At 40.3% G+C, this 12,610-nt stretch overlaps 1 pseudogene; it reads right to left on the bottom strand.

Annotated features, from left to right (window-relative positions):
• Positions 1 to 7,190: 7,190 nt before the first annotated feature.
• On the bottom strand, positions 7,191 to 11,493 carry LOC147307765 (uncharacterized; annotated as a pseudogene).
• Positions 11,494 to 12,610: the final 1,117 nt, after the last annotated feature.

The following is a 12,610-nucleotide window of genomic DNA, read 5'->3' as shown; positions in this document are numbered from 1 at the left end:
TATACGAAAGCAACAGCGATATTTTACCACTGTTTCACCATAAATAAATATTATCAATGTAACTAAAGATAATGCAGTACTTGATCCTTTTATTGATTTCACACAGATACATACAGGTCATTTCCTAAAAAAGGGAAATGTACTATTAACATTCTATTACATGTATGTGATTATTACAGATGTAATTCATATTTCAGAGTAGTAATTGTAAATTACTTCGTGTAATCAAGATGAGAGACCACGGCTATAAAAGCGAAGGTGGATTTGGGAAGTCTGTCGCAGCCATGTCCTGTCCGTATACGCGACCAACCCATTGCGGAAGGTGCAAGATTGATAAGGAGAGTCCTCAGAATTCAGCGTATATTGCGGGACAGACAGGATCCTTTAGCTCAGCGCGACAGTGTGCTCATAGAGAGATATCGATATTCCCGTGAGGATATTATTTACTTAACCAACTTGTTGACGAGGGGGTGCAGGACCACCACCTGTCTTTTTTTCCTCTGCCCTTTTCTTGGTTGCTGTTATGAACAAACTAACAGAGTATTACAGGCCAGTATTACCTTGCCAAGAGACGCAAAGCAATCTAAGAGATAAATATTACCATTCTGTAGAATACTCCTGTATTCCACTTTTACTTGTTCCCATGTTCTTGTGGGTCCTGTTGTGGCTCTAATGTGAAAGGGGATATAATATAACATATTATAATATAATATAATGCCATATGATATTGGACAATATAGTGTCATATGATAGATCTACCCTACCGCCTACTGGTGTTGGCCAGAGGGGCCGATGGCGCGATATGGCAGCCTGGCTACAACCGTAGCTGCCTCCACCAGTGTGTGAATGTGGGAGTGAATGAATAGTGGTATCGTAAAGCGCTTTGGGTGCCTTGGAAAGCGCTATATAAACCCAATCCATTATTATTATTATTATTAAATTACCTACGAGTTTGATTTGTCAGCAACTTTCTGCCAGCCCTCTCTCCTTGCTTTTGCAGCCTTTGCAGTGTTCTCTTGCATTTTAATTAAACTCTGAAACTCCTGAAATCCCTCACTCATGAGTTCTTGCTCTGCTGCCGGAAAATACCGAGCACGCCCCTTGGACATTTTCGCCGACCAATCAGCGGGTTGCCGATCAATGTTTCTACTATCGATGCGTAGCCCCTTTTACACCCAGTGATGTCACATTCCTGCGTCCAGCTGTAGTAATCGTCAACAGCAGGTGTGTTCGGGGAACCGGATTAGCGAGCTCACGGTTAGCGCGATGATTTGATCTTGGATGTAGTAAGCGACGTACGGAGAACGGGCCCCCGCTCGCCTCGCAAGCAATCCCACCGACAAAGCGCAGGCCCCGGTACACAGCTGTAGTAACCCCCGCTGACTTCTTTTACTGAGGTTATATTTATCGGTGTTTTATTTCCTGATATTCTTATGTGTCCTACGTGTTTCAGTCGCCAATTCTGAATTATAACTAACATTAAAAACATGTTTAAGGAGGAGAGAGAGCAAATAAATCTGTTTAACATCTGATCTTTGGGTTTTTGTTCAGTAATCAGCGTGACCTGTGTATAAACGCATAAAAGAGATAACGTTGGTGTTTCTGTCATGTAGTACATGCTGCCCTCACGACACGTGACCATGTGAAGCTAGACAGCTAGCGAACAAAATAGAGGAGATCTTCCACACAAGGCTTGCCTTTCTTGCTTTTAATGAAGATCCTTTAAAGCCTTATCTCTCTCAAGGCTTCTCCTTGCTATTTCTCATTTGTAACTGAAACATACAGAAAATGAAAATAAATTGCTAGCTAATACACATCTTAATGACAACTTACTGATTAGCCTAGCTTAACACGTGCGTTACATTAGCATCACAGTTCACTCCATGTAAACACATATAAAAGTTATCTCTGAACATATTAATACTCACAAAGACGAACGTTTCCCAAGGTACAAGCGTGTACATGAACTCGTTCACTCTTTTAATACTGCCGAAACACTTTTCACGGCATTAACGGAGAAAATACGTCAAAGATATGTTAATGATCAGAGCGCTCCCTCGCTCCCATTTCCGCACATACAATACAAAGATCGCTTGTGATAACGATGTCTCACTCTGAGCAAATTACAAACCCATACATTTTAACTGTTTTTAGCATGAATCACTTATAATATTTCTTAACTTTGAACTTATTTATCACTTTGCTTATGTAACTTAATCAGACTATGCACTAACTACTGACTTTTGACCAAAAGGCATAACATAGTAACTGCTGGCTTTAACTGTACAAAGGTTGTTCGACACTATGAAACACATACAGACTTCATGATGTTCGGCTAATATTTTTATTGTGAATATTAATCATGAGGGTAAACGGCCCTGTACACCACGGAGCGAGGTCAGCATATCCACGATATGCAGAGTTTCCCAGCTGACTAACTGCCAACTATTCCAGAGACGTGAAAATATACAGCATAAAGAAAAGTGTAAGAGACCCAGCAGCAGATTAGAATAACAGTTATACATTTAATAAATCACCAAATGAATCCAAGAAACGAGCAAACCTGTTCCGACAATTTGAGTTTGTGTTCCCTCAGCTGCAGACTCGCTGCTGTTGAAATGTTTGAAAAGGAAGATTAGATATAAACAAACGTCAAACGTAGACTCATTCTGCCTTCACATTTGATATGAGGCCACACAGTAAAAAACTGTCAATTTTACACTTAGAGAGTTGATTTTAACTCTGTTTCAGATAACATTTGGTCCCACTCAAAATTAGGGTAAAATTTACTCTATGGCCAGTGTTAACTTTTTAGTGTTAATTCTACTCAGTTTAGTGTCAAAATTAACAACAAAATGTGTAAAAATATTTAACACTGAGGGTTATTCACACTGTTTAGAGTAATATGATTTCACTTTATAGAGTTATTTTTAGTCCAAGTTCACTCTAATGTGTAATAATATTTCATTTTCATTATTTTTTCATATTTATCATATGATGCTATATTTCTAAATGGCTGTGATCTATCCTATATTATGAAAATAACTACAAACATACAGGTTACAGTAACAGCATTTATTAGCATAACAAACTCTTACAAATGACAGTAAGTAATGACAGTTGTCATTCACTCCATACGACAATTGTATGTCAAAAGGCCTGGGATAATGCAGGCTGTCAACATGAAAGACAACTAAATCTTGCTTTGTCCTGGTCAACTCATAAGCATGGAAATGTTCTTGAAAGGCTACTGTACATAATGGCAAAATGAGAAGTACCAGTTTCCAGAGGTGTGGACTCGAGTCACATGACTTGGACTCGAGTCAGACTCGAGTCATTAATTTTATGACTTTAGACTTGACTTGAAAAAATGTTGTAAGACTTGTGACTTGACTTGGACTTTTACACCAATGACTTGGGACTTGAATTGGACTTGAACCGGTTTACTTGAAAAGACTTGATATTTTACCCCAAATATAAAATTTAACATGCATATTATATAGAGATTGAAAATGTGACGTCATTCACGGGTAGAACCGCAAAGGATTCTGGGAACTCGTGGCAAGCGGTACTAGCGCACGCAGACTTTCAATTAAAATCAGTTATACAGCGATAAAAAGAAACACAAAAATGTCAAGAAGCCGTTGTATTATTAACTGCAACAGCCGGTCGCATGACAGCCACGGGAAGCCGACGAGTAAAGAGATCGGTTGTTATCGGATTACGTCGTTGAAGAGAAATTGTTTTGAGCCATGTTTCCGAAGTAACAAAGACGCGACGGATGGCCTGGATTGCAGCCATTCAAAGACCAAATATAACGTCCCAGAACACTCCAGCTCACAGGTTAGTCTGCTCCAAGCATTTACACAGAGGTCAGTCTGCTGTTGTAGTTAATACGTCATTTTTCTTAACATAATTGGTGATATAGGTTACAAGCAAGTCTGGCGCTGAACAGAAATTGTCGCGCTATGCTCCTTTATTTATTGTGCATAAATAGTGAATTGTCCTGACACAATATTGCGTTTCACTTCTGTTATTATGGTACATTGACAAAAACATATACTTTTATTCACAGGATAAAACAGGTTTTTTGTATCACTAATTGCCCAGTACGATTACAGCATACAATATTGTTGTCACTGCTACATTTCTGTGATGGGTACCAGAAATTATTTCCACTACTAATTAATTACCGTTGAGCTCAAAGGTTATATTAATAAACGGTTAACGAATGTGTATTTATGACGACAATTTGTGAGACTGGTAAACTTATGATACGTACGATGGTCTTTCGTTCTACACGGTGCATTTCAAGGTCCTGCACCCATCCGTCGGTAAACTGTACCTGGGCTTGTTGCAGTGACCTGAAGTTACTAAACTTCATGAGTGTGTGCACTCACTCCAAGAACCGTGTAATTATAAATATGCATATAAATATGCTAAGATGAGATAGCTGACTTCATCTAACTAGCAAATGTTGTCCAGGCTACGTTGGTGATACAGTTTTTTTTAATGTGTATGATATTTTTGTCATGCGATTTTAAAGCTGGTCCTACAACCGCATCCAAGAATAACATGCAGCTTATCTCAGAACTGTTGGTGAAAATTATTCTTGGAGCTAGGTTTAATTGAGCTGCATTTTAAAGAGGTGCAATTTCACAATTTGTGTATATTTTCTAAGTTCACTATTTTGTCATGTGTTGAGAAAAACACAGATTTTAAAATTACATGGTCTAATATTTACATTTAGCATAACTGCAACATTATTTTTTCGTTGTTTTTTTTTTAAAGACTCGAAAGGACTTGAAATTCAAAGTTTCAGACTTGTGACTTGACTCGGACTTTTACACCAGTGACTTGAGACTCGACTCTGACTTGCCTGACATTACTTGAGAGTTGACTTGAGACTTGAGGATAAAGACTTGAGACTTACTTGAGACTTGCAAAACAATGACTTGGTCCCACCTCTGCCAGTTTCTCATGTATTATCAGAACTGACTCAATCTGGTAAAACACAGGCATTTCAGACACTACTTTGCCACAAATAACCAAATGCGGGCGGTAAACAATACCATTCTGTTTAGCCCAGTTCACTTTCATAACTTGAACTCTATTGGGCAGTTGCATTGCTATTGCAATTCCAGAACCTCCTTTTACCATATCTAAAGACACCATTTTTCCTGGACCAATGTCTAACCGACTAAAGGTTGTTGAAGATTGCCAAATGTATGCCATATAATTCTGGTGTTTTTTTGGCCAGCGTTTTGGTGATATTTTTGAATGATTTGAGCAGTTTCTTGAAAAAATTGTGCTTACCTTCATAGCGCATGCACCAACTATGAAGTACAGGCCCTATTTTTTGGATGCAGCGAGGATAATGGATAAGAAAATGGTGCTTTGGTAAAAGTTTTTTCTGGGGATACAACATCTTGAACAGTTTGTGGTGTTCCACAATCAAATGTTTTAAATATACACACATACCTTGAGATAACATAGGAGAAAATACAATGTTAACTATCTGTAGTAATAAAAGTAGTAGGCCCCGATGTTGGTCAGTAGAGGTTACCAAATCTCCAAACATGAGGGGAACATTCCTCAGTAAGCACCATGTCTGAATAGCATTCAGTCCCAGATCATTAGACTCTCCACCTAAATTCACAGCTACTGGCCTATTGTTTTTCTCCATGAATCCATAATCAAAACTTTGTATTCTCAAATTCACTTCTCCCAATGTAAGATGTTGTTCTTTTAAATACAAAAACAATAACTTCAGTTTGTACTGGGCCACTCCTTCCAAAACATCATGCATCACATCAACTAAGAAGTTCTCAGTTGTGTGAAAATATGTCAGTGAATTCAATAAGCATGAACTCTTTACACCAAAAACATAAGGAAGCAATGGATTATTAGACATTTCCTGACAGTGAGCAGTGTGGTTGTCTTTGGTGCGCAACACTATTTTGGGGGAAATCTTCAGAGAATTCTGTTTGAAAGTCATCTTTATCAGCTAAACAAAACCTGCAACAGTACCTTGCACTGAAAGACTCCACCAGACCAAACAAGCTATGTAAGCCTAAATTATCACCAGTGACCTGTACCACACTACCACGAACATAACCACCGAATAGTGGAATCTCAATACCATCGCTCTCTAACACTTTAATGTCTCGAACAATAGGAACAAGAATTTCACTAAAACCATAACGTTTCAGATCTTGTGCATGAAATAAGGCACAAAGGTGTATGTTGGCCAAAAAAGAATTCCATTTGGGAGAGAAGTTTCTTAAGGTAAAATATACTGCACCCAACTTGTGAATACCTCGCTTGGAACCAAGAGGATTTGCAACCTCAAAGTCATCATAGAACATTTGGATCTGAACTGTGTGCTTTTCTGTTGAAAAAAAGAGGGCGTGTCTTCAATAGAGATCCATCACAAATATCTCTGTGTCTTGAATCACAAGTGTCTGATTTTTTCAACATTTCTCCAACATGCTGACTCTTAAATATTGATTCCAATGTTGATAAAACTGGAACATACATGAATTTATCTTGAACAACTGCCTGATCATATGTTCCAGTCTTTTTATTTCGCCTTGTGTCAAATCTTGAGCCAATTACACATTCAACTGGTTCTACAGTTTCCCACTTGTCTGATAAATATTTTGACCTCTTGTACTCAGAATTAAGAACTGAGAAAGGATTCTCTAACTCATCAAAACATGCTTCAACTTTCTTGCACATTTCTGTTTCTCTTTCATTACTAAATACATGCTTAATGACTGTTTCTTTAGCATGTTGTTGGATATCTTGAACAATCTCTTCCATGGAATTCACTACAGAATTCACTACACTTTGGCCTACACCTGCTGCCTTTAGATCAGAAATAACAGCTGCACAACTATTTACAAGGTCTGCTGAAGATAATTCCGACTCAGCCTCTAAATCAGGGGTGTCAAACTCAAATACACAGTGGGCCAAAATTCAAAACTGGAACAAAGTCGCGGGCTAACATTAATATTTATTGAAAAAAAAAAATCTTCCTCTAGATATAAGAATGAATCTTTTTTTATGGACTCAAACAAGTTTTGCTGAAAACCTGAATATGGAACAAGCAAAGCTTAATACTAAACAATATATATATTAACTGTATACTACCAGTAGGCCAGCTCTAATAGTAATTTGGTATGGCTTCACGGGCCAAATGTAATCAGGCTGCGGGCCAAATCTGGCCCGCGGGCCAGAGTTTGACACCTATGCTCTAAATGTTCAGGCACCACATCAACATTAGCAGTAGTACTTGTGTCCGTAACACTTTGAACTGGTGAAAAATCTAGTTCTGCAGAATCAAATGAACTGCTTACGTGGCATTTGTTCAGGTGCTTTCTAAAGCCAGAAAAACTACTAAAAGAACGTGAGCATCCCACTTGGCCACATTTGAGATATAGTGTCCTCCCAGTACAGAGACCATGAATTACCTTAAGGTGTTTTACAAGGCTGTTTGGTCTACCATGATCACTTTTGCAAAGAAAGCACTTCATTATTTTGATCTCAATGGATACTAACGCACCATTCTTGCTCGCAACTCTGGGAGTTTCCTTTGTTTCCCCAACATCAATGTTGTAAATGGTTGTTTGCAGAAAAGTGAAAAAGTTGGTCAGGGATGAACTGTATGACGTATCAAAGACATAATGGGCCTTAAAGAGTTCATCAAGGGCTCCTACTGAACCTGTCGCTTTACATGGAAGTGCATGCTTATCAATCACAATGAAGAAGGTGTGGATGCTGCTTCTTGTGGGTCCCTGAGCAAGAAGGTAGGGCTGACTGCTTCGGGTGATGTTGTCTAGATGCTGCTGTACACTGGTTCCAGCCTACAACAACACATTAAACAGCAGTATTTAGTGACTATCCCATTAGATTAGATCACCTTACTGTACATTACAATGGCGGTGATGGAATATATATTTTAAATAACATACCTTTAGGAATTTGATGAGGTTATCGACAGCTTGAGATGCAGACATCTTTCCTGGTCTCTTTCACCCTTGTGCAGATGGCGGTAGCAGATGTAGCAGCAGCAAGATAGCAGACATGTCACTGTCCCAGCCTACAGACGAATAAACAAAGAATTACTCCAAAAATACATTCGATAGACAGAATTGCCTATATAACCAACAATGGCAAATAAAAACAGTCAGTCATACCATTCTCAACTTCAGTAGCTGACTCAGCATTGCACATCAACTCCAAGAGCTCCGAGGTGGGTACAAGTCCATGACTTTCCTTTACAATCTTTGATTTGAGATCGATGGGCCACCTCTCCAAGAATTTGTTGGCAGTGACCTCATCAAACAGGAGTCTGAAATCTTGTTCTATCTATAATGCAAAAATAGAAGATAAGAGGTGTAATGAGTGAAATTGCAAGCTGCATGGAATATTTCAGTGATTCAACAAATGAAGATGTCTTACCAGTCCTGGTGTGTCCAGAAACCGCGGGAAGACTATGAAGACATCTGCTGCATTCTTATCATCGCTGACCATTGAATGCCGATAAATGAAGGTAGCTTTCATCTTTTCACGGATAGTGTCTTCATCAGCAGAGTGTCTCAAAAGAGCAATAGCTGCTTTTACATCCTCATCTGATAACACTGTCTCAGTGGTGAGTGGTCTGGATCGACCACGGCCTGGCCCGCCAACTTAAGAAAAAACAATTTGATTGACTCCTGCCTACAAATTAGATCAGAATCATTTAAATCACAAGTGAACTTACTTTTAGGAGATTTGGAAAGTGAGACACTTCTTTCCTCTGCAGCTTTTCTTTGAATTGTCTTCAACCGCCACGCAAGGTATCCTGAACCGCTCTCTGGATCATAGTAATGTTCTTATGTAATTAAATACAAGCAGAATGTTATCAACATTTCTGAGGGCAACTATGTGTTTAATGTTGCAAAGTCCCCTTTACTTACATATCCATGTTGTGAATATGGGTCTTCCAGATATGGAAACAGAGCAACAATCCCCTGCGCATACATCACTCTTACACTTTTAGGGGGAGATGTCCTAATGTATAAATTCAGTGATGACCGTCACTCAATTGGCATTGAACATCACAATTAAAAATAATACAATACTAAAAATGTTTCTTTATAGACTACATTTATGATTCTTACCCATGTGCTTCTGTCATCTCAGCAGCAAGTATGTTTATCATCTGTCTTCTAGTTGCATCTGTCAGAGATTTGGTTTTTGCATACTCTTGTATGATGTCTTCACCACCAGGCTTTGTTGTTAGGATTTTTTCAATCAACTTAAATAGACATAAAATATGAAGTCAGAAATTTTTTAAACCTTGAGAAAAACTGGAAAACGATTACATAAAAACACTTCACATCAAACATGCAAATTAGACTAACAATGTTCACTACCCACAGCTTTTGCCTCATAGTTTATATGGCATGGCCTTTTAGGTTGTCTTCCTTCAGTGGTTGCTGCTTCTTCAGGAGGTTCACACATTGTGAAGTTTAGAATGATTGTATCATCCGATGGAGAAGATGATGATGACAGAGATACACCTGTGCATTAAGGAACATGACCAAAGCAGAAGCATTAAATTTAACTGTTAATGCTTCAATCTCAACCTTTAAATTTCATATAAACATATACGTATGTGAGTGATTACCAAGTTCTTCATTGCTCAGCATGACTCGGAAGGTTACAGGTGACCCCTTCACTATTTCTTCAAACACCTCTGCGTCTACTTCTGTGTCAGACTGGTCAAACACCTTCATATCTAGCTGTCTGCCTTCTGGTATGTTAAATTTTAGGCACACTGAAGTAAGGTAAGAGAAAAGAAATGTTACAGAAATTGTTAAAAAAAAAAAAAAGGCCATGCATTTTCTTATCAAATGGTAGAGTAAGGCTATGTCTTCACAAAATATTGATGAGATGAAGCTTAAGAATATAGGTAATTCTCATTCATTGTTGAAGTAGAAACAATTATCAACTTAGGTAGTTGACTTAGAATATAATTAAGCTTGTTTATTGACCAGGTAAACGTTGTTATCTTGTTTTATCCTGATATTCTAACCTTCTTTCATGAAAGCATCAAATGTCAGGGCCCTATTTCAGGAAGCCGGTTTAGAAAACTCAGAGTGAAAAACGATACTCAGGGTTGAGTAACCCCGAACTGTCCAACTCGGAATATTCGGTTTCAGAAAGGCTGATAACAATCAGTTCAATCAACGCGGAGTTGCTTTAACCCCAAGTCAAGCGCGCGCACGAGGATACATAAAGCCCTGATAAGCGGAGCACAGATTAAGCGAGTCACCATGGAGACGGAGGGAAAGAAGGCGCGGTCAATGTATTTTACAGCGCTTGAGGCCGAAATTCTGATGGCAGCATATGCCGATAACATGCAAATTTTGCGGAAAAAAAGTAACACAGCCTCAGCTGCAAAACAAAGGGAGCATGCATGGCAAAACATAGCCGACAGAGTCAATGCGTGAGTGTTACTTTAAACATTGATCTAGGGATTTCCACCCATTTAACACGTTATTTTATTTTATTTTTTATTTTATACATTTTATTTTGTGACGTGATGTGAGCGCAGGTGCAACCCAACAGGCCCCAAACGTTCCTGGCAGCAAGTAAAAATGAAATATAAAAATATAGTCCAAACAGGTAAGGTGTAATTGTATTATGAGCCATAGTGCTTGGTCTGTTTGTCCCATGTAAATCAATTGCAGTTAGAGGCTACATTAATTTTCCTTCTGTAAGCACTTATTGAAATTATCTGAGCACATTACAAGTACATATTTGCTTACTCTGTATGCTCAAATGTGACCCCGTTATAGCCAACAGAAAAAAAGCAGAGGCCTGAAAAACAGGTGGGGGTCCTCCACCACCACCACTCACAGAGGCTGAGCAGTTGGCCCTCAGCCAAAACAGTGGGCGCCCTGTGGCTGAAGGCATCTCTGCGGGGACATCCTCTGAGTCAGTAACCCCGCAAGACACAAGTGCCTACATAAGAGGTAAATTCAAAATAATACATGATGTGCATACATCCTTTCTTCACAGTCACCTTTGCAGTGCTACTCATTCATTTGATAAACTCTTTACCATAATGAATTATTTTGTAGTGAAGTTATTTTCCTACTGATTTTGCCTTCCCTCAGTCTTGGTTGTCTTTGAGAGCATAATGACAATGAAGTGTAAGGTGATTGGTATATGTTTGTTAATTGCCATTTGGTCCCTTGTAAGTTATAAGTGACCTGTATAAACCTCATATTCTATCAGTTGATGGTGATGGTGTACTGCATCTGGTGCAGCCTCCTGTTGAGCCAGACCAACATGCAGTTATGAGTACTCTTAATACTCCACAGATTATATGAGTTTACAGTAGAACAGCAATGTTGTTAATTTCTTTACTACAGGAAAATAATGAAGAAACATTGACAGCTGTTACAGAGGAGGAAGCAACAGAGACACTTTATGAGGTTTACATCAGGATGGCAAGTAAGGCTCCAGCCAAAAGTTCGGGTCCTGGTGGCTTGCTAGCAGAGGGCTTCTGCTAGCACATTCACCAATGTGGTGTAGAAGGCTTCAATCAACAGCACAGCGCCCGATGTATTGCAGATAAGCTTTTCGAGCAGCACAGGCCTTGGTGTGGTGCTGATGTCTTGCACTAGCAACACAGATGCAGTTTGTTCAGCCGGCAGCAAAGGCCCTGGTGTGCTGCAGACGGCCCCAGCCAGCAGCACAGGCCCTGGGGTGTTGCCTATGGGTCCAGATGGCAGAACAGGCCCTGGTGTGCTGCAGATGGCCCCAGCCAGCAGTACAGGCCCTGGGGTGGTGCAGATGGGTCCAGCCGGCAGTACAGGCCCTGGTGAGGCTCAGTTGGTTTATGCTAGCAGCACAGGCCCTGATGTGGTGCCTATGGGTCCAGCCGGCAGTGCAGGCCCTGGTGAGGCTCAGTTGGTTTATGCTAGCAGAACAGGCCCTGATGTGGTGCCTATGGGTCCAGCCGGCAGTGCAGGCCCTGGTGAGGCTCAGTTGGTTTATGCTAGCAGAACAGGCCCTGGTGTGGTGCCTATGGGTCCAGCTAGGCCCTGGTGCGGTGCAGATGGCCTCAGCCAGCAGCACAGGTCCTGGGATGGTGCCGATGGATCCAGCTGGCAGCACAGGCCCCGGTGCAGTGAGATGGCCTCAGAAAACAGCACAGGCCCTGGTGAGGCTCAGTTGGTTTATGCTAGCAGCACAGGCCCTGGTGTGGTGCAGACAACCTCTGGTAGTAGCAGAGGTCCCCCCCAAAAAAGACCACTTTCCAAGAATTTACAGAATAGTTTAAAATACTCTTTGTGTCTGTATCCAGGTTGGATGAGCGCCGAGTATTTGTATATGTGTGCATGAGGGTGGGAATGCATGTTTAGGTCTGTGTGCGCCTATTCGTCTGTGTCTATATGTCAGCTCGGGTCTTACACTCCACCCCCTTGGAACATCTCAGGCCCTCCAAGGTATGGAGGCTTATTTCCCCTCACCACACTCCCTGCTGGTGGCTGATGCCCTCAGACATCGGTGCGTTCTTGGTGTCCAGGGCTGGACGCTCAGGTCTGTA

The sequence above is a fragment of the Aulonocara sp. 'chitande type north' Nkhata Bay genome, linkage group LG18 (genome assembly GCF_057382095.1).
Source record: "Aulonocara sp. 'chitande type north' Nkhata Bay isolate Kocher_YH1m ecotype deep benthic linkage group LG18, A_spYH_male_GT1.1, whole genome shotgun sequence".
Lineage (NCBI taxonomy): Eukaryota > Metazoa > Chordata > Actinopteri > Cichliformes > Cichlidae > Aulonocara > Aulonocara sp. 'chitande type north' Nkhata Bay.
Note: the sequence above shows the minus strand (reverse complement) of the source record. Positions and strands in the feature narration are given on the sequence as shown.